Consider the following 22,090-nt stretch of genomic DNA (forward strand, 5'->3'; position numbering starts at 1 on the left):
AGAAATGAGAAACTGATTTTTTGATGTGCACAAGTGACACAATGATGTGTGGATTCAACAGGTACTTTTGAGAATTTCAATCATGATCTGAGAAATGTACCAAAGCGATTGATAAAAACTGTAATTAGCCTAAAAATATAAAGCTATGAAACTTCTCTTTCCCCTTAGCCAAAACAATTTGCCAGGTAACAAATAATAGATTCATAAGACCAAAGATTGCCCTTTAGAACTACACAAGACAAATGATATCTCGTGTTTAACCACTACAGAGACATCAGAGCCAGTGGCAGATGTCAGAAGGACTAGCCAAGGAAAGGCTGCTCTCGGCGGGGTTAATAAGTGATGAGCGACCATTGATCACCTGGATCTCACAACTCCGAAAAACGGCAGATAAAATGTTCAAATAGAAGCTCTTTTAAAATAAACCACAGATTTGAGCTTCAAACAAGCACATTCTCAACTAAAAAAAAAGTCTTACAACTATACATTTAGAAACACAATAACATTAGTATTTCTAAATAAGTTAATTACATGGGTTTTCTCATCTGCTACTGATGCTTGTTGGTTGGTGCAAGATGCATTCTGGGATATTTGTCTTACTCAAATCACCTCTCGATGCATCCTTGATAATAGGACGCAGGGATTTGAACTTTACTTGGCAAAATGTGAACTTTTAGTTTGAACAAGACTTGGGCAGTGACTGATGACGTTTCACAAGTCCACAAGAACACAAATACAGAAAGAACGCATTTTGAGAAACGGCCAGGGTGAAAAGACCAAAAGATCTTCAAATGCTAGACATCATGCAGAGATCCAAAGAAAATTCAGGAACAAATGAGAAAGAAAGTAATTGAGATCAATCAGTCTGGAAAAGTTCATAAAACCATTTCTAAAGCTTTTGGACTGCAGCGAACCACAGTGAACGAACAGTGGTGTACCTTCCCAGGAGTGACCGGCCAACCAAAAATACCCCAAGAGTGCAGTGACAACTGATCCAAGAGGTCATAAGAGACCAAACAACCACATCCAAAGCACTGCGGGCCTCACTTGCCTCAGTTAAGGTCCATGTTCATGACTCCACCATAAGAAAGAGACTGGGCAAAAACGGTCTGCATGGCAGAGATCCAAGATGAAAACCACTGCTGAGCAAAAAGAACATTAAGGCTCATCTCATTTTTGCCAGAAAATATCTTGATGATCACCAAGACTTTTGGGAAAATACTCGGTGGACTGACGAGACAAAAGTTGGCATTTTTGGAAGGTGTGTGTCGCATTACATCTGGCCTAAAAGTAACTTTCAGAAAAAGAACATCATACCGACAGTAAAATATGGTGGTGGTAATGTGATGGTCTGGGGCTGTTTTGCTGCTTCAGGACCTAGAAGACTTGCTGTGATAAATGGAACCATGAAATCTTCTATCTACAAAAAATCCTGAAGGAGAATATCCGGCCATCTGATCATCACCTCAAGCTGAAGCAGGACAATGATCCAAAACACACCAGCAAGTCCACCTATGAATGGCGGAAGAAAAAACAAAAATTAAGACTTTGGAGTGGCCTAGTCAAAGTCCTGACCTGAATCCTATTGATATACTGTAGCATGACCTTAAAAGGCAGTTCATGCTCAAAAACCCCCAAATGTGGCTGAATTACAACAATAGTGGAAAGATGAGTGGGCCAAAATTCCTCCACAGCGCTGTAAAAAACTCATTGCAAGTTATAGCAAACGCTTGATTGCAGTTGTTGCTGCTAAGGGTGGCCCAACCAGTTATTAGGTTTAAGGGCAATAACTTTTTCACACAGGGCCATGTAGGTTTGGATTTTGTTTTCCCTTAATAACAGCCTTTATTTAAAAACTGCCTTTTGTGAAAAAAAAAAAAAAATCAGGAAGGGGACAAGAATATATCACATGGAGGTAGGTCCTACCTGAAAAGGGAGGAACTTCTTTAAACACAGCGACTGGTGGCAGAGACAATGCTCTGCCTAGAGGAAGGCACAGGTTTACCATTAGGGAAACCATTTCATGGACAATACATCATATGTGACTACCATAATGGATGTGATGGTGATCTGAGCCAATTCCATTGTTCGCCATTTCCACAAGGGTGCAGTAAAAAGGATTTGATACGTGAATCCATAACTTTTCTTGCAAAGCTTTACTTTTTCTTGGGTAAAGCTACATTTCACATCAAACTAAAAAAGCTATTTACATTTATCACATTCAAAAACATAAATTCTATCTGTTTCCACCATCAAAAGACTAGCACCAACCCTTCTTTCATCCTTTTTTCTTCTTTAGCATACGCATTTACGCACACGGGATACAAACTATTCAAAATCATGCCATGTACAAATAACACAAAATATACATTTATACAATATTCATCTCAATACAAGGCAAAATATTACAAAATTATTAATGTAGTATGGCTCTAACAAGGGAATCACTACATATGGAGCAACTGGCCCAAGTATACCGGCTGACCTGAAAGGGCATGCAACATGAGTACAGGGTCAGGTTGTTGAAAGGTAATGTGTCCAGGGTTCCCCTGTCTAGAAAACTCACATGAACAAAATGTTATTGCCTTAGGGGAGGGGAAATGCGTTGTGTACAAGCGAAGCACCAGGCCAATTGCCTGAAGCTTACCTGCTCATACCTGACATACATAGGACAAGACTGGTTCAATCCAGACATTTTAAAATCTCATGAAAATATTAGGTATCATCAGGTGCCATTGGATAAAGCACAGGAGGATAAAACACTCCTTGTGAAGTGCATCTTAACTCCAAAGGGGCACGGCATGGTCTGCCTCAGCTGGACCAAAATTGCTTCACTAACGGTCAGGAGTACCGTCTTTAATGAGAGGGCTTTTAGCTTGACTGACTCCAGCAGTTTATAAGGAGCTCTCTGTAATCCCAGCAAGACTAAAGAGAGACCCTATGAGGGAACAAGGCATGTCCTAGGAGGATTCAACCTCCTTTCACATCTCAGGAACCTGAGCACAGGTTGTGCTTTCCTAAAGACTTACCATCTGCTCTGGCTTCTGGTAATAGCCCACTCAAATCTTCCACATCCAATCTAGGGGCCAGACGTGGAGGTTACAGAGATCTAGGTATGGGTGCCAGATTGGGCCCTGTCTCTGAGAAGGAGATCTTTCCTCAGGTGATTCACTAGGGAGGAGCTGTCGTAATGAGCAAGAATTCTCATAACCAAGTCTGGGTGGGCCAATACGGCACAACCAACAAGACTGCCAAGTAGAGTCACTGGGGAAAATAAATATTTGCATCAGGGAATACCACAGTGGACAATGGGAGAATAGTATGAGAAGGAAACAGCTCGACTCTAGATCAGCTAGATCACTTGGAGATGGAGATCTACTGCATGACTGACTGAACTTGGCTTGGATGTGAGTGGACCGCAGTGACTTCAGAGTCTGCCCTAGAGATTTTTTATTACAATTTTTTTTTTAAATTACATTTATGGATGATGGAGACCACCGTGTCATTAAGACCTTGGATGCCTCCGGAATTTGTGAAATCTGTGTTTGTCTAGAGACAAATTCTTGAACTTCATGGCTTGGATTATGCTCTGATATGCACTACTAACTGTGGGACCTTATATAAACAGGTGTGCACCTTTCCTAATCATGTCCAATCAACCAAATTTACCACAGGTGGACTGAAGTTTTAGAAACATCTCAAGTGCTGCGTCCCAATTCGCCTACTTATACTACGTCCTAAAAGTATGTACTCTTTTTGTGAATAAAAAGTATATACTTTTAAATGTGTAGCAGAAAAGTATGCAAGCTTTGGGACATACTACTTCGCCATCTTTAACAGACTCTGTCGCTTAGTTACGTGCATACCGTCAGCATTTACGATGCCTTACACGAAGATGCCTTACACTGCCCTGTAAGGCATCTTCAGATTCATCACAGTTCAAATCCTCCACATTCAGATTAATCTCCCACCGTATCGGAGAGAAATGTAGCTGCTTGTTGATCTGCCATGCGTGGGTCTTTAATTCAGAGACTCTCTTCATGTATTTGCAGTTTAAATATAATGATGCATTTAAAAGTTAATGGCCAAACGTGTCATTACAAAAGTTCACAATGCTGCTGCAGGTAAAATATAATGTGGACAACACTGAATAAATATATTTTTGTCATGTTAAATATTGATAGTTGATCACTCAAACCACTATAAACTTCTCTACTTAACTGTCGGACCGCACATCCGTCATGTTTGTAGTTTTTTAACGCTTTTTATCCGCGTTTGTAGTTCTAATCGAATCCTCGTCCAAAACGCAATGGGTTGTGGGCAATATCAGCCATTAGAGTGCACATCGATCCATACTTCGAATTTGGACCAGAAATAGTAAACCATGCAGGGATCTTTGGAATACTCTTTTCAACATACTATTTGTGACATACTAATTCTATTTTCGAATACTATTTAGTATGGATAGTATGCGAATTGGGATGCAAGGAAGGTTTATCAGTGGAAACCGGATGAACCGGAGCTCAATTTTTGAGTGTCATTGCAAATGAAGTGAATACTTATGTACACGTGATTTTTTAGGTTTTTTATTTTTAATTAGTTTGTAAAGATTTTAAACAAACTTCTTTCAGGTTGTCATTATTAGGTATTGTTTGTAGAATTGAGGGGAACATTTTTTTAAAATTAAGAATTTAATGCATTTTGGAATAAAAAATGTGGAAAAAGTGAATCGCTTTGAATACTTTCCGGATGCACTGTACACAGGCACCAATGCGTCTCCAATGCTGCTTTTGACAGCTCATCCTCATTCAGAGTCCCGAATGAAAAATAAGGTGTACCATGCGACACAATGTCAAACTCATCCAGGAACTCCACAGGGCACAATGTGCATGACAAGGAACGGGAGGCCCATGGGGACTGAACCAGAAGGACCAGCACATGGAGCAGCTGCATTGACTGTATCCAGAAACACACAAGTGAAAAGATATATTTAAAACTATACTCTCTGTCTGTGTTTTGCTCTTTTATAGTGGAAACTGCTCTTATATGCTGAATAATCCAGGGGACTTCTCTGCACTTTTCCATGCCTTATGTGGGAAAGACCGCTGTGATGCCCTGTATATCCAGCAACCAGGTGAATGGCTGAGCAATGATCGTAAACCACTATGCTCTGAAGAACAAATCTGAATAAGTGTATTCAGGCCATCTCCCTTTAAACCTTTATGACTGGTGGAGAGGGAATTACACTCAGCAATTCTTATTGGCATTTTCTGAGGTATCCTATTTATTTGGGGCTACAAAGTGCGACACTATACATCGAAGTGACTGACAGACAGGGAACACGAACATCAAACATTAAACAGCATTTGAAACAAAACAGCCAAACGTTACCAAATGAAATGTTGACCCAGGAAGAGGTAGAGAACTGTGAAAGCTTTAGTGGGACTTGATGGAAGTGTTCCATCTATGTTTAGATAATCTTTCTGAATCCAATCCGGACAATCATTTTCTCTGCCTTTTTTCCCTTTCAAAACGTGCCCAGGTGTTGATAAAAAGCTAGATTTTTTAGTTTGTTTGTTTGTTCAAAAGTAGAGGTTCTGTTCTTTCTTTTGATACATTGCAAGTACAGATATTCATACAACAAAGCTTTGTGAAAATGATCAAATATGCTGGTGCTGGCTGGCAACTTCAAAAAGGTATAGAAAGAGTTTTAAAAAAGGGCTGTCACAATATAAGATTTTTGTTACATGATTATCATAGCTGAAATAATTTATGGAATATCACAATATCCAGAGAAATTTTGAGAAAATAATGCTATCAGTTAGATTCATCTTTAACACCTCTCATCTGTATGAAATGATTTATCCACATTTTAAGTGGCACATACTGCATCTTTTTTTACATTTTATGGCAGGTGGAAACAGGCAGCCAATGTTAAGGTGCAATACTGTCAACCAGGTTCTTTTATGTTTTAATCATTGCTAGCATCAATACTCCACTCTAAAAAAATGCTGTTTTAAAAACAAACAAGATTGCTAATGACATCACAAAAAAGTGAAGCCCCGATTAGTATTCCCTCACATTCTATTGAATTAATATGAAATTATCTGATTTTAATGAGAAAAAATTATCTAACAAGTCCTAAACATTTCAATTGTTAGTGATTTATTGCCTGGAATTCTCTCTACTTATTAAAAGTTACATCCATCTTCTTACAGTAGCAAACCTCAGAATTTATATTACAAAGAAATGACATTGACTGTGTGGATGTAAATACACGAAGCTTTATTTCCAAGCATTTATACTGTCGCCCTGAGAAAGATGATGCATAGTGAGCATTTTTTTTTTTATAAAATATAGTGTAATTAAGTAATATGGAATGTTTTGTATTGTAATATTTAATGTATATTTGAATACATTTCGGCTAATGATCCCAGATACATGTGCATAGTTAATTTTTCCTGCATAAACGTGTGCATAAAGAAATGTATATTGTGTTAGGTCAGTTACCTGTGTCGACAGTGTGCAGTAGACACATCCATCTCAATGATTTCTATACATAACTTATCCTACACAAAAACAAACAAACAAACAAAACACTTACAGTAATGTTTGAAATTATCAATTCATGTACATACCTGAAAAACTATTCAGGTGTGTCTGGTATGTTGAAATTCAGGTGGTTTTAGGACAATGTTTTGGCTGTGAGTGAATGATGTCCTCTGTCATAAGAAGAGAATCGTAAGATGGCCTCTAGAAAACGTCCGGTGGCTTCGCCGTCTGCTGGAATTTAAGAACGCAATCTAGTCATGTTGGGCAAACTCAGTCCTAGGTTGTTTTGAACCAGCTGTATTGGGTTAAATGTTTGACCCAACATGCTGGTATTTTTATTTTATTTAGCTCAACTACTGTTTATAAATTGCTATAATTCGGGTTAAAATTAACCCAAAATAGTTGGAAAATAAATCACATACACAGAATAACTACAGTAACAACACAGCCAACAGTAATATTCAACAATTAGCTAATTAAACTGTTTAGCAACTCAACAATTATACTGCTTATATTGCTTTTTTACAGACTGACATTTGATAGCAGTGGCATTACATGTATGTAGACTGTAAACTGAAGAATGTTTAGAATGTTTTATTTCAGACCACTATTGTGTATCTGACCATTTTTTAAATTTCTTTTGTTATTATCTTTAAAAATATCTGTTTTAATTATACTTGTTTTTAACTTTTAATTCTTACACATAGTATTCATATTTATCATGCATATGTTACCACTATTTTAATTAATTTCAATGTAAAGCACTTTAAATTTAGTCTGACAAGCCAGACCCACATCAAGATGTTTGGTCTGGAAACTCACCATTGATAGCTCAATCCGAGGGGCGGGATAAACGGTTGTCTTTCAAACTCCCTCTGCACGCGATAGGATAGTGCTACACCAAACAGAGCAACGAAGGTGAAACAGAGCTTGTTGATAGACTAAACATTCACCGTATCCGGTCGGCAAAACTCCGAACACATCTTCCCTTTTTAAGAATGACTTCAGTGCCGTTCTTTGTCCTTTTCTCAGAGAAAAGCTTAACTCCAAGTCTTCCAGAGTCTCGGTCAAAGCTGATTCGAAAGCCTTGCTTTCCTTGCCTTGCTAATTTGGCAGCACCAGGGCTGTGCGGATGTCATTGTCATTTTAATTTAGGGTAACACTTTAGAATAAGGTTCATTAGTTAACTACATTAGTTAACATGAACTAATAATTAACTGCACTTATAAAGCATGTATTTAACTTTGTTAATGTTTATTTTAACATTTACTAATACACTAAAATATTTAACGAAAATAAATAAAATATTTTCTATTAACACTAGTTAATGCACTGTGAACTAACATGAACAAACCATGAACAGCTGTATTTTTATTAACTAACGTTAACAAAGATTGACAAATACAGTAACATGTACTGCTCATGGTTAGTTCTTGTTAGCTAATACATTAACTAATGTTAACTCATGACAATTATTTAAAAGTGTTACCAATTTAGTAAATATATATATATATATATATATATATATATATATATATATATATATATATATTGGGGGGGGGGGGGGGGGGCGGTTCACAAAATTCACGGTTCGGTTCGATACGATACACTGGTGTCACGGTTCGGTTCGGTACGGTTCGGTATGTTTTAGATACACCAAAAAGAAAAAATTGGCAGATATTACCTTTTTTATTATTATTTTATTAAAACTAACAAAGTATGATTTTTTGTTGTTGTATGATTTTACCCATCTTCTATGTAGTTACAGGAATAAGACATTAGCTCTTTACATGCGGTGCGTGTTGCGTTGCGTGTGCGTTGCAGGAGCCCCACACCCTGTAGTGCTTTCACATATGCTGCGTTTGCAGTCCGCAACTGATCCGCTGTTGCATATCACAAACACAGCATTTATTCATTATTTTTTATTTAAAATCCAAAAGTTTTTACTGAACATGCCTCGTCAGAATTCCAATTTTCTTTGTTTACTCTTTAATAGAAGTCAGGTTACGTAGCCTACTACATTTAAACAACATTTTATTAAATTCATTTATTCATATTTATATACTTTAGATTTAGCTCACACAAGTGGCAAAACATTTAAACATAGTTTATAGCCTTAAATCACAAACATTTTAAATTAGAAACTTACAATAGTCTATTCAAAAACAGCCGACTCTAGTCTTTACTTTCGTTTTTACACCCTTTTAAAAGAAAACCTGCAGGTCAAAAAGAACTTTGCTTTTCACCTCCAAGAAAGTACGAGTGCTCTCCATTATGGCACATTTTTTAACCTAAATGCCAGGTATGGTGTCGTTTTGTTGCTTTACTTGAGAAAAAAAAAGCCATGTGTTGACTTTGAAACAAGAGTATATTTTAAATGAGATGCATCTTTGGTGAAATTACTAGATTTTCGCGTCAGTACATGTTTATTTTAATGCGAACAATGTTCTATCACTTTAATGCAGCAACGCAGCGCAGCAAAAAATAGACTCGGTACGAAAACGATCCGTGCACTGCTGCAGACGCAACGCTCCTGGAACGGACTGACGGACCGCGTGCAGTTTGAAAGCTGTCATCCGTTAACATGGGTACGGAAAAAAATACGCACCGCACGCGCACTGCAGACGGAGTATGTGTGAAACGGGCGTTAGGTCTCATATCCGCGGCTATAAATGGACCACTCGCCGCGGTGATGTCTTTTGCCATTTGAATAAGTTGGAAATGTCTGTCTAAATGCTGCGGGGATAGTTTGTGGGATAGTTTGTGGCTGTTTCTCCTTTTTATCGTCTTGTTGTCGGCGTAAAGACAACAAGATCGTATTGTTGTCGGCTTTGATTGACATGACATGAATTATTCCCGCTGCTGTACCATCAGCAAATGCGACATAGGCCTACCGTTGTTTTTTAATCCATCAATCTTGCCAACACCATCATAGCTTACCAAGAATCCAAAGTTCACCCAAACACCAGACCTGTTGGTTATTGGAGGATCTTCTATTTCTGGTTTGTTAAACCCAATTGCCATTTTGCCACGAGCATATTCTGCGCATAGCCTACTGAGTAAGCGAGCACCTGACTGAGCAGTCTAACATATTTGGTGTTTTTTTTTTTCTTTCACTTCGGCGGTGTCAGGGGCATTGCCTGTTATGTCGTTTTGGTTATTGGGCTACCTTGTTGAACGCATATTATTATATTTCACACACTTTTTTATTTTCCAAATCTAATTAATTAGTCCAAGAACCGTTCGGTACATAATGCGTACCGCGTACCGAACCGAAAGCCTCGTACCGAACGGTTCAATACGAATACGCGTATCGTTACACCCCTAATATATATATATATATATATATATATATATATATATATATATATATATATATATATATATATATATATATATATATATATATATATTCATTAACAAAAACATCAACATTAAAACCAACACAGAGTCAAACACTGAGGTCGAAATCCAGCTCAGTCCATCAGCATAGAATACCCAGTTGCAAGGTGAGAGTTGAGATCAGGCTAAACGAGATATCAAACAAGGGGTAGACAGTGTCAGAGAAAACCAAGCTCACAGATTAGATCAGGCTAAATGTCAGAACGGCAAGACAGTCCAAGCAAGGAAGCGGTATACTGAGAGAGAATCAAGACTCCAAAATGTTTTTGGTTACACATGTAACCCTCGTTCCCTGAAGGAGGGAACGGAGTTACACATGTAACCCACATGTAACCCTCGTTCCCTGAAGGAGGGAACGGAGTTACACATGTAACCCACATGTAACCCTCGTTCCCTTGTCGGAAGTCACGACAAATTGGGATGACTTATGGAAGCCCCTATAAGCCTTGAGTGTATACAGAATGTGCAAATGTCCATTGGTGGCGAGATATGCATGTTGCAGATGCAGCGCACATTTGTTTTTCACTGAGGAGCCAAATAAGTGAATCGGCCATGCAGTGATGGTAAAGCAAATGTGGCGATAGGACATGTGTCTCTGTTTCCTTCTTCAAGTGTTACATACATAACCAAGATGTTCCTTTTCAGTCAGTGTTCGTACGGACGTCACCAATTAATTGGGATCCCTATGGAAAACGCCATGGCTGTTGCCACTTCCAGCGCAAGACCCTTAGACCCCTGTCTGTTTGGGACGGGAACTTCACACAGGGAGTCAATGCTGCTGTTCCGCAAGACCCACTCAGCAGTGTATTGGATAACGCACTGTGCTGGGGGTGCGATTACACAATTGGGCCTGGTGTCAGGTGCTCTGCCACATCTGACAGCTGTGTGGGGGTGGAAGACTTAACAGGGTTAGCCTGCTGGGGAACTTACTGGAGCAATAAAGCGCACTTATCCGTTCCATGAGGAGAGGAATGGAGCAGCAAGCCGACACTAGAACGGGCACTAGTGTTATTGGCTGGTTAAAGAGAGGAAGAAACCGGCTCTACACGGAGGCTAAGAATCTACCAAAGGGTGGGAAATGGCTCTGCCAAATTCCTAGGTATCCAACTCTACTAATAATCCTAGAGGACCGGACACAGACATCAGCTCACACACCTGGTCAGTTGGCATCAACTCTGGGATGGACAGGTTCTGGCTCAAGGGCGGGCATCAACCCTGACTCAGGGTCTATAATGGATACTGACTTATCTTCTATAATGGGCATAGGCTTTGGGTGGAGGGCTTGAGCGCAGGCTTTGGAAGAACTGGAGTAGACAGACTGGATTGGAATGGAGCTGGATAGTCCATGGAGGAGTCCTCTTCCATCTCCTCCATGATGACGTTCGAAGCACTAAACAGTCCAGAGGATATAGTTGAAATGCATTTAATGCATCATGTACACCCTCCTGAAAACCCGCTTTCAACCTGTCTACTCCAAGTAACCTGATAGTACAAGTCAAGAATTTCCTCCATGTAACATTCTAGAGGCCAACAATTTTGGTGGCTGGTGAGCAACCATTCCTCCACTCGCTTTCTAACTTCTACTAGATAAATTAAGTTGTTTTTGTGTTCTGTCATGTCTGGGCAGGAAATGAAGAGGAGAAGAAAGGATCTAAATACAGAACTTTTATTAAGAACAAAAACAAAGAATACAATCCAAATTAAAGCTGCAAGCAGCATTTAGTGGGATTCAAACTTTAAGCATTTAAGGCCTTTAAATAGTTAAATAATAAAATTGAAAGCTCAGGTGAAATTAAGTGATAAACTGACAAAATGTGATTTTAAATGTTATAATAGTGACTTTATAAACTCTACATATGAATTATAGAACAAAATGACCTAAAGAACCTAAAGAAACCTAAAAGAAATACAGTATTGTTCAAAATAATAGCAGTACAATGTGACTAACCAGAATAATCAAGGTTTTTCTTATATTTTTTTTTATTGCTACGTGGCAAACAAGTTACCAGTAGGTTCAGTAGATTCTCAGAAAACAAATGAGACCCAGCATTCATGATATGCACACTCTTAAGGCTGTGCAATTATGATTTCTTTCATAATTATTAATAGTCTCTCTCCAATGTACATTTCCGCACTGGTTTGGTTCCGATCAGGGAAAAAAACCTGGGAGTAGCCAGAACTAAAATAAAAAAATAAAAATCTTAAAATTGGTGCCTGAAGGGCGAGCCAATCCGAGGCATGTGTTTTGTCCGCCTTGAGCGAAGGATTCTTGTGATATAAGACACTTGAGGCCTACCGGTTTAGGAGTTATGAGCCATTTGGTACTTTTGCTTGCAGTAGCCCCCCTGCCAGGCTGATCGGGTGCCTTGGTGACGTTAGTAGTTGTGAGTACTACCAGCCCTGAAAGTTTCAAGTTTCTACGATTTATGGTTTGATCTGCCTGATCAGTTTTAGATGGAGAATGATGCATCATGGGAGAATTAGCAAAAACAATAGGGTCTCTAGCCTTTCAGGCTTGAACCCCTAATAACAGAAATCACAGCAAACGCAAACACATGGCAAGAAAACAATACAAGACAAAGAACTGAACCAGCGGAGGGCCTTATATACACAGGATAGCTCATCAACTAAACTAGAGACCAATATATGTTCCTTTTTAATGTTATTGTTATCGACCCAATAAGAAAATTTGCCAGATATATTAATGTCGATAAACAGTGGACTTTTTTTCAGCTGACACTTCAGATGTGCACCGTCCACCATGATGGTTATGAATTGCTTGAAATATGATTGAAAGCCATTCAAAAAGGCATTTAGTCGCAGTCTGGAGCCATGCAAGTGATGTGGTTGTAAGAGAAAACACTTCAACTATTTTTAAAAGAACACTCGCTTTTTCAAATGTCCCTCTCCTATAAAAGACTATAAAACTATAAAAGAGTTGTGTGAGGTCTTATACAAGTTCTTGGTTGCACCAAATATTATTAATGAGTCGTCCAGTGACCACATGAGTTTTGGTCTGACAATTTAAACTGAATAAAGAGATTTTAAAATACCATTTTACTACTCATTGCTATGTTAGAAAAGTAGAAGAAACAGCCAAAATGTCTATCTTACAGTTTTCTTTTAAACATTTTCTGACCTTAAACAGAACTACACAACTTTTTGCTTTTTTTATATTTATCTAACATCTTAAAACTAAAAGAATACAAAATGCTTTTAGAAAGGTACTGGATACTCTACATTTCTGTACAATCATAACAGATTGGCTGACTACCTTATCAACTTTATTTTGTTCACTTAATGAGTCGGTTTGCTGCCAACTGGCTGAAGTTATGCACACATTCAGAACAGATACCCATCACTACGGTACCCTTCACAGCTCAAGAGGCATGCGATATTCAATCCAATTTAATCTAGATTCATTTAAAATGTGGTGCATAATACTAGACTCTGCTAGCTGATGAATTCACTTATCAACATCTTCCATAAAACAACTTCAATATGTCATTGCTTCTCCAGAATACGAAGAAACCTAATGGAGCCTCGCTTTGTTTTTAAAGAAATAACTAATATCTAATTAGTGGATTCAAACTATATTGAAATTCACCAAGTCTGCAAGAACAAATGTCTTACTACCTGTCAACAATTGTTTTTATTTGTCCAATTTTAGGAGAAGCATCTAAGGCAAAGTTCTTACTTAGATGTAACATCCAAGAGAATTATAAGTCTTTGAAGTTGTGAATGAGCAAACTCTGAGCAATCCGAAGTTCTTTTTGGGTCAGTATGTGGGCACCGAAATGCAATTCATCTTACAGTTCAAGCCAACTGTGTGTCCAGCTTAAACAGAATGAAAATGGATACCTTGCTAACAATCAGGCGGTATTGGGTTCCCGCTAAAGTTGCAAAACAATTCTTGAATTACAATTGCTCAATGTCAATTGCACATTCTGTAGCTTTACACAATAACTCTTTCATCTTACCTGTTTATCAAGGTAATGGTTAGACTATATAGTTGATGTCGTCTCTGGGACTGCAAGTGTTGCTATGTGACCTTGCAGCCCTCCTTGCGTCGAGCCACTGAGCATCTGTACAGTACAACCTTCAGTAGTTGCAGTTAAGTGAACTCGTAAACATAGCTAGCTTAAATAGTAAACTGTCACGCACACTGTAGGCCATTAAGTAGTAATGTTTCAATTTTATGTGTGATGCTTTGTACTCCACTTCTTAGTTTTTCTTTTCCAGAACCCATATAGATCCTTCATTCGCTGCTGGTATTTTGATTGTGGTTAGTTTCGTATTTCCACAGCATCATTTTTAATCATAGTGTTTTTGTGCTGGTGGCCAAAACTATGGTTACTGTAAATATTTTGACCATGTTTGGCATGTTCACCTACATTTAATTTCTTGTATCAAAACAGTTCCCGGTTATTTAACCTCAACATGGCAGGTAGACTGATAACTAATCTTGTGGCTGGATTTTAAGTTAGCGCAAGATTTGCATCAGTGCAGTGTGGTGGATTTATGAAATGAGGCAAAGTACACTCTCTGCATTTAGTTTTTTTTTTTTTTTTTTTTTTGAAAATTCATGTTCCATATAGAAAACCATTTGAACTTCTGTATCAACAAACTAACGGTAATAAAAAAATGTGCATATAATATATTATAGCAAATCGTATGTAATATATTGTAATATATTAATTGTAAATTGTAAATAATAAATTGTAGGAAATTAGCATATTAGAATGATTTCTAATAGAGTTTCAAAGGGGCTAAACATTTTCAGTAAATTTCCAGAAACTTTCCTAATGTTTTTGTTAAAAAAAATTCTGGAAAGATTCTGGAAACTTTGCAACCCTCATTTCTGAAGGATCCTGTGACACTGAAGACTGGCTGCTAAATGTTCTAATGGCTGCTATATATTCAGCTATAAAGAAGGGGGATGCTATTTCATGCATTCTGATATTTACACTGTGAAAGAGTTGGATTCTCATGCTTAACATGGCCAAAATTTTTAAAAAACCAAGTTGGATGTATGATGGAGTATTTCTGTGCCACATACACCCATTCAGGATTTCAACTTTTAGAACAAGTTTCAGAATAAAGGGCTGAAGTCCCCCTAAAAAGGGCCTAGTGATGCCCATGACACTTGACATTTTTTCTTGAGATTTATTTTCATTCAAAATTTCTTTTGACAAGCCACTACGTCTCTTGCCGCTGGAGAAAAACTCCTTTGCTCAGCATGTTCTTTTTGGTTGCACCTAGCAGTACATTTAGACTCAAAACTGCTGATTAGGTTACTAGAAATGTTTCACACCTGTTTATCACAGGTGCATACTATGCTCACAGTACCTGTAGAAGTGACATGTCCCCACAGAAGCCCTCCCTAGTGGTCAACATTTTCTGTTTTTCATAGTAGTTGGTAAGTTGCTTTCACATAGAAAAGTTGCACCAATTCTTTGTTCCGAAAATAAAACAGAAGCGGCCACTAATGAACGCCCGAGCCACGGCAATTTCTGTCAACTTGAGGCTAGGGCACAGAGGCTCTGGCCACTGATAAGACTTGGCCAAAGTGCAAACTCTGAGAAGCGTTACTTGTGGTTGGTCGGATGCACGGGATGCATATGAGTTCCAGCCAACTATTGAAAGTGGATTGGCAGCCGTGTCTCAGGACTTGGCCTGGCCAGAAAGGCCAATGCCAGTTTTATTGGGCAGAGCGTGGCCAGGCATTCCTGTACAAGAAACAGCTCCTCTAATTACTCCAGTCTGAAAGGAAGCAAAAGGGGGTCACTTCCTTGAACCAAGCAAACTCTTCAAACGCCATGTTTTTTTTATGCTCTTCCGCTTTGTTTAAAGATTAATGCCTCAAATTTCTTGTTTTGTTGCTTTTCCTATTTCCAATGGGCCTGATTTCATAATGAAATCAATTTCACTCCACATCCCAGCTGATGTCGTGTTTGTTATAGCAGGAGCGCCACATAAAGACGAGATTGTATTTCTTCAGCGCTCCACAAAGCGATCTAATTGTCAGTTCCTAATCATCCAGTATTGTGAGGAAGGCTTTCTAATTATGTAACCATAGTTTCTGACTTGTAAACAATAGATGAACATTCTGTATTTTGAAATTATCTTTGAGCACTATGGGGCATGACATATGCTGGCAGAGGTTGATATGATGCTGTCTTTATGTTTATTGGGTCATGCCCTTGTAAAGGATACAATACAGGGTAACAGGTTCAGTTCAGCAGAATAGCTATGAGGCTAGTATTATTACTATTATTAAAGCTTGGGAATTTAAACAAACCCATTAAGTATTAAAATTATACAATTTTTCAAACTACAGTTTGTGCTGTCGACAAGAATAAATGACAAAATGATGGTGCCAAGGTGGACACGTAATCAGTAATCGTGTACAGCCCGCCGCAACAAGCCTAGCCACATAGAATATGTTATTTCTTTCTGTGCCTTTACAAAATTTGCTTCGGGCACATCCCTAACAACGTGTCCTAACCTGACTGTGTCATACTATTTGTCTGTCCAGACACTACTATGAGATGCGACAAAATCAATCAAAAACCACAAATAAACAGAACAGCGTGTGGGCGGGCTGTAGCTACAAGTGTAGGCTATGGTACCAGAGATTAATCTTGATGGAAATCGCAAGGAAATAGGTTAATAATAAAACTAATAATTTTCTTAATAATAGTTTTCTTAATAATAAAAATTAAGGTACATAATCAAATTCACAAATATTACACCATTTAAACATTCTTAAAAATACATACTGAGTTATTAAAATAATCTTTGTCGTAGAATATATTTGTTTGTTCACAGTTTGAACGTTCTTGTTTCCATTTGTTTAACTTCAAGTTCTGAGGTAAATTATCCATTGTTGCTTTTAGTATGACTAACTTACAAAGCTGAGAGCACTAAATTATGTTGAATTTCACATTCCACACTTATGATATAAAATAAAGCACATAAACACTACCTGATAGGGAGAGTACTGAAGCTCTACCTCTCATTTCAACCAGATGATCCCACAGTAGCTGCACGAATCTCAAACTGCCTGGCGGACATCTCGGCATGGATGAAAAAACATCACCTACAGCTCAATCTGGCAAAGACCGAGCTGCTTGTTTTCCCTGCAAACCCCACCATACAACACGATTTTACCATCCAGCTAGGTTCATCCCTGATTACTCCTTCGGGGTCGGTCAGAAATCTTGGAGTAATCTTTGATGACCAGCTGTCCTTCAAAGACCACATCTCGAAGACGGCTCGGTCATGCAGGTTTGCATTGCACAATATCAGGAAAATCAGACCGTTCCTTACGGAGCATGCAACACAGCTTCTTGTCCAAGCCCTGGTCATTTCTAGACTTGACTATTGCAACGCGCTTCTGGCTGAACTTCCATCTTGTGCAATCAAACCGTTGCAAATGATCCAGAACGCTGCAGCACGTCTTGTATTCAATGAGCCCAAAAGGGCTCATGTCACACCTCTATTCATCTCTCTGCATTGGCTACCACTCGCTGCCCGGATCAAATTCAAAGCCCTGACTCTTGCTTATGGATCTTCCACAAGCGCAGCACCCGCATACTTCGACTCACTCCTACGCGTCTACACACCCACCAGAAGCCTTCGCTCAGCTAATGAGCGAAGGCTTGTGGTACCATCACAGAGAGGCATGAAATCCCTCTCTCGAACTTTTTCTTTCATTGTTCCGGGTTGGTGGAACGACCTTCCGTCCTCCATACGCACAACAGAATCACTCACTTCGTTTAAAAGACAGGTAAAAACTCATCTCTTCCATGAGCACTTAATCTTACATTAAAAAAAAAAAAAAAAAAAATTCTCCTTTTCTCCTTTCTCCTATTTCTCCTTTCTTCTTTCCTTTTCTGGTCTTTGCTACTCTAAGCAGTGTACAAATCTTAGTATTTAGGGCACTTTTTGTGTTTCGTTGCCTCTTCTTGACGGATCGCTTCCTGTTCTCCTGAGTTGTAAGTCGCTTTGGATAAAAGCGTCTGCTAAATGCATAAATGTAAATGTAAATGTTCTTGTCACAGTGATCGGCTGATACCGATCGCAAATCCAAATCGAATTCCAAATGGAGCATCATGCAGCTCAAAAGGTATTGTCCAAAAGTAAAATGTTGAGGACAAAATAAACTTTTGTAACTTGTAACTTGAACATTGTCCAATACAATGTAACATGGAAGATTTCTATGGAACATACACGGCAAATATAAAATATTTAATCGTTTCTCGAAGCGACATAGTAATTCCACACCAGCGATGACATGACTGTGGCGCCAAATCAATTAAGTCCCCTATTGTCATGGGTCAACAAGAGTTCAACGGACACCGCTGGAACCACTGCGCTTTTTTTGCCCTTGGTTGATTGTGTGCTGATTTTTTTTTAATGTTGTAGATTTAAGTAGCAAATAAGAAATAAATTAATATTTTGAAACAAAGGTCTTCTTAATGATTTTCAATGATTTTTCTTCAAGGTAAATAAAGCTTAAATAAAGTAAATATAGTTTTTCAGGTATGGAAGAATATGTAAAAGCATGGCATACTGGGTAAAAGGCGCCCCTGCTGTAATAATTACCTAGCCTGGCAAAACCCAGACAACTTCCAGCAAATTTAGATTTTCTCTGCAAGTAGTCTGGCAAAGAGCTCATTCAAACCCATTTCCAATCCGTCGAAATTGCAGCACCAATCAGCAATGTTGGTGCCGGCTTTACACAATGACGATGAAGCAGGATGCCGCTGTGCAATATCTATTCGTGCGAATCAGCTATCGTGTCTGTTTTAAGCTATTAGAACTTTTCCTTTTTGTTAACACCCGAGCAAAGAACAACACTCGGCTCTCAGATGTGGATTACATTTGGATGAGAGGGATGGGGAGTGTGATCATGTGCTAACGCCACACAGCAGCTCGGGGTCTGGCCTTTCTGTGCTTATTTCCTCACACTAGATCTGTTTATAATGTAAAAAATGTAAATAGTTGTAAATAAATAACTATTGTAACTATGCTCAAGTCTGAAAATGTTCTAACACATCTGAAATGACTGAATTTGTGAGGCACAAAATTGTGAGACAATTTTCCAAAGACTCCTCAATATTATTTTATTTTCAAAATGTTGCAAATCGCGTTCTAATCGCAATACAAATGCCTTACAACGGGGGAAAATGTGATCAGAGCTCAATGTTTTCTGTTCGACCGTCAATCCGAGATGTTTCAGTCGTTCTGAAATGCTGTTAGGTTTTCCAAATTTTGCAAAAATGTTGATGGAGTGGCGGTGGACACCAGCTATTATCATATTTATTTTACAACAACAGCAGAAGTCATCAGAAGCCATTGCAAAATCTTCCTCGAAATCTCAAACAGAGAATTGCGGTCTCAGATGTTTCTCCGTCGCTCTCATAGTTTGCTCTGTACGTCATCGTCTGTTGGTGATGCCCCTTTGGAAATTATTTGTCTATGAAGCTTTGCCAGTCCATAACCCAGAATGGTCTGGTTTTAACCAGGCTAATAAATATCTGGCTGACTTTTCCAATTGTTGACATGACAACTGCAAAGTTTGAGTGCAGCATCTTGGGACTTGTGGTCTTCACCTCACAGCCGCTGGAAAATTAGCCTGACAAGATGTTTGGTCTGGAAACTCACCATTGACAACTCAATCCGAGGGGCGGGATAAACGGTTGTCTTTCAAACTCCCTCTGCACGCGATAGCTACCAGTGCTACAACCAACCAGAGCAATGAAGGTGAAACGGAACTCGTTGATAGATTAAACATTCGCCGTATCCGGTCGGCACAACTCAGAACACATCTTCCCTTTTTAAGAATGACTTCGACCGTTCTTTGTTCTTTTCTCAGAGAAAAGCTCAACTCCAAGTCTTCCAGAGTCGCGGTCAAATCTGATTCGAATGACTGCCGTTCGCCAGTTTCTGTGTTTACTAGAAGCACGTAAGCGCAACTCTGGCGTCATTATGCTAAGCCCCTCCCTCCGACTCTATACACGATGTGATTGGACCGTCAAGAGTTTGGCGTTTACAGCTCAGATGGGTATTGAGAGTTGCTAGATGACATTCGCGTGCAGATTAGATTTGCTGCTGCTAGGGTGCATCTAGATTTCTAGGCTAGTTGAAAATAGGGCTCGGGCAGAAATCACATTCATGCATGCGGTTATTAACGTTACTGTAGTTTAAAGCAGAGCAGGACCGAGTGTTGTGGAGCTGAGCACGGCCGCTGGAGTGATTGTTATACAAACACACGGCTCGCGAACACCGGGACTTTTATTATGACAGGACGGGACACATTCGCCAGGCGCCTGAACTGATCCGCTCTTCCGGTTATGATTATGAGGTAATGCAGCTCTGTTTATTATATTAGATACATTCAGTTGAAAAATGATGTTATGACGTTACTCCGTGCGTTCACTTGTTCACACTGCAAAGACTAAAGCGCTCCTGCCAAATAAAACCCAAAACCGAGGGTAGCGCAGATATGACGCAATTGACAGGCGACTTCCTCAAACGCTATGCTGAAACGTCCCGGTCCTTAGTTAAAATAGCAATTTTCTCACAATTTACAAATAGTTGGAAACATTTGGGATATTGCAGGTACTCAACTGAACAAAATATATAACACAGGCCTAGTGGTTTTTGGATATTTTATTGCAAAAATACTACATAGTGCACCTTTAAAATCACTTACAAGCAACTGCATCAACAAATCAACAACCTGGAAACCGCCTACTAACACCATAACAAAAACCTAGCAACCTGGAAACATCCTAACAACACCTTGGCCACCACCTAGTAAAACCCTAACCTAACAACTACCCTAGCAAACATATAGCAACATCTTGGCAACACTTAAACTGTGGCAGCATCTTTTCCATTGGCAAGAAACGTTACATTTTCTTTTTTTAGAAAATATAAAAATGTATGTTTTAACACAGTGTGTGTAATTAACGCATATATTTATACCCATCAACCATAATGGAAAACAATGAGTTAAATATTTCCAGCCACTCTCACATGTTCATTGAGTAGGCTCACGTGATTTTGAATGGCAGTTTACATCTTGAAATATTCATTCATGTAGTAAAGTGTTCTCCGATTGAAATCTTTTGCAGGGAAACACACTTTTGTAAAAGCGGTTGTTGTTAATATTTAAACCTACACTGCACTAAATTAAACAAGCAGATCAACGTCGTGCAACATTTAACGTCTTCTCTAGTCTTATAACGACATGCACGTGGCGTCTTGAGGGGATATATCGAGTGCTTCCATCATTATAGTAGACACAAATACTCACTAGCACACGGCTGGCCATGGTTCACTAGTTGATCAGTCTCTGTGCGTTAATGTGCAGCCTCTGGCAGCTAAAATGAATCTGAAAGGCATCAGGGAAGCTCAGTCAGCTGTTCTGGACAGTAAACGACCGACCGCAGAGAAGCGGCTGCTTTACAGACGGCGGGATTACCTGAACCAAAGCTGATTCATCTTAAAGGAATATTGCACATGCTAATAAAGTCACCATGATATTAAAATTAACCACTCTTGTTTTGTTTGTACTTCCCTTGTCATCTCTTCTGACCTGTTTTCTGGCGTGAGGGCGGATCAATCTGTCACTCACATGAATGTCCTCATGCAGATTTTAAATAAGGGTTATTTTGTCACATTATTTTATTTTTCATGACTTAAACCCACAGTTGTCAAGTCACAATACACCTCTAATAAATGTGCATATTGACACAAAAAAGTAAATAATAATAAAGTAAAATATGGTGCGTTATATTCTCTGTTGGTAGCATGGGCTCTCCTCATGGGGCAGCTCAGCATTATTATTTACTCATCTTCATCTTGTTCTATTTTTTATTATTTGTATTTTCTGTGGGGCACAAAATAACACTCATTATCTCTTCATCAATACACCTGTTAGCGTGGAATATATTAGGCAGCAAGTGAACATTTTGTCCTCAAAGTTGATGTGTTACACTGTAAAAAATGAGTTTCAGAAGGTTTCTGAAATAGTGTTTAAGCAATTGAGAAAAAATGTAATACAATGAACATTTTTGAGAATCGACAACCTTTATTCAAATATTATTAAAAGATTTTGTAA

The 22,090-nt window shown here is 38.7% G+C and overlaps 1 long non-coding RNA gene across 1 annotated transcript; it reads right to left on the bottom strand.

The window, feature by feature from the left end:
* Nucleotides 1-4,686: 4,686 nt before the first annotated feature.
* Nucleotides 4,687-21,419, bottom strand: LOC137064962 (uncharacterized). Its single transcript, XR_010901583.1, has 3 exons — nucleotides 21,284-21,419; nucleotides 6,639-6,783; nucleotides 4,687-4,956 (listed from the first exon to the last, which is right to left on the bottom strand). It is a non-coding gene; the product is annotated as an uncharacterized lncRNA (long non-coding RNA).
* Between the last annotated feature and the right edge of the window lie 671 nt (nucleotides 21,420-22,090).

The sequence above is a fragment of the Pseudorasbora parva genome, chromosome 25 (genome assembly GCF_024679245.1).
Source record: "Pseudorasbora parva isolate DD20220531a chromosome 25, ASM2467924v1, whole genome shotgun sequence".
In the NCBI taxonomy this organism is placed as follows: Eukaryota; Metazoa; Chordata; class Actinopteri; order Cypriniformes; family Gobionidae; genus Pseudorasbora; species Pseudorasbora parva.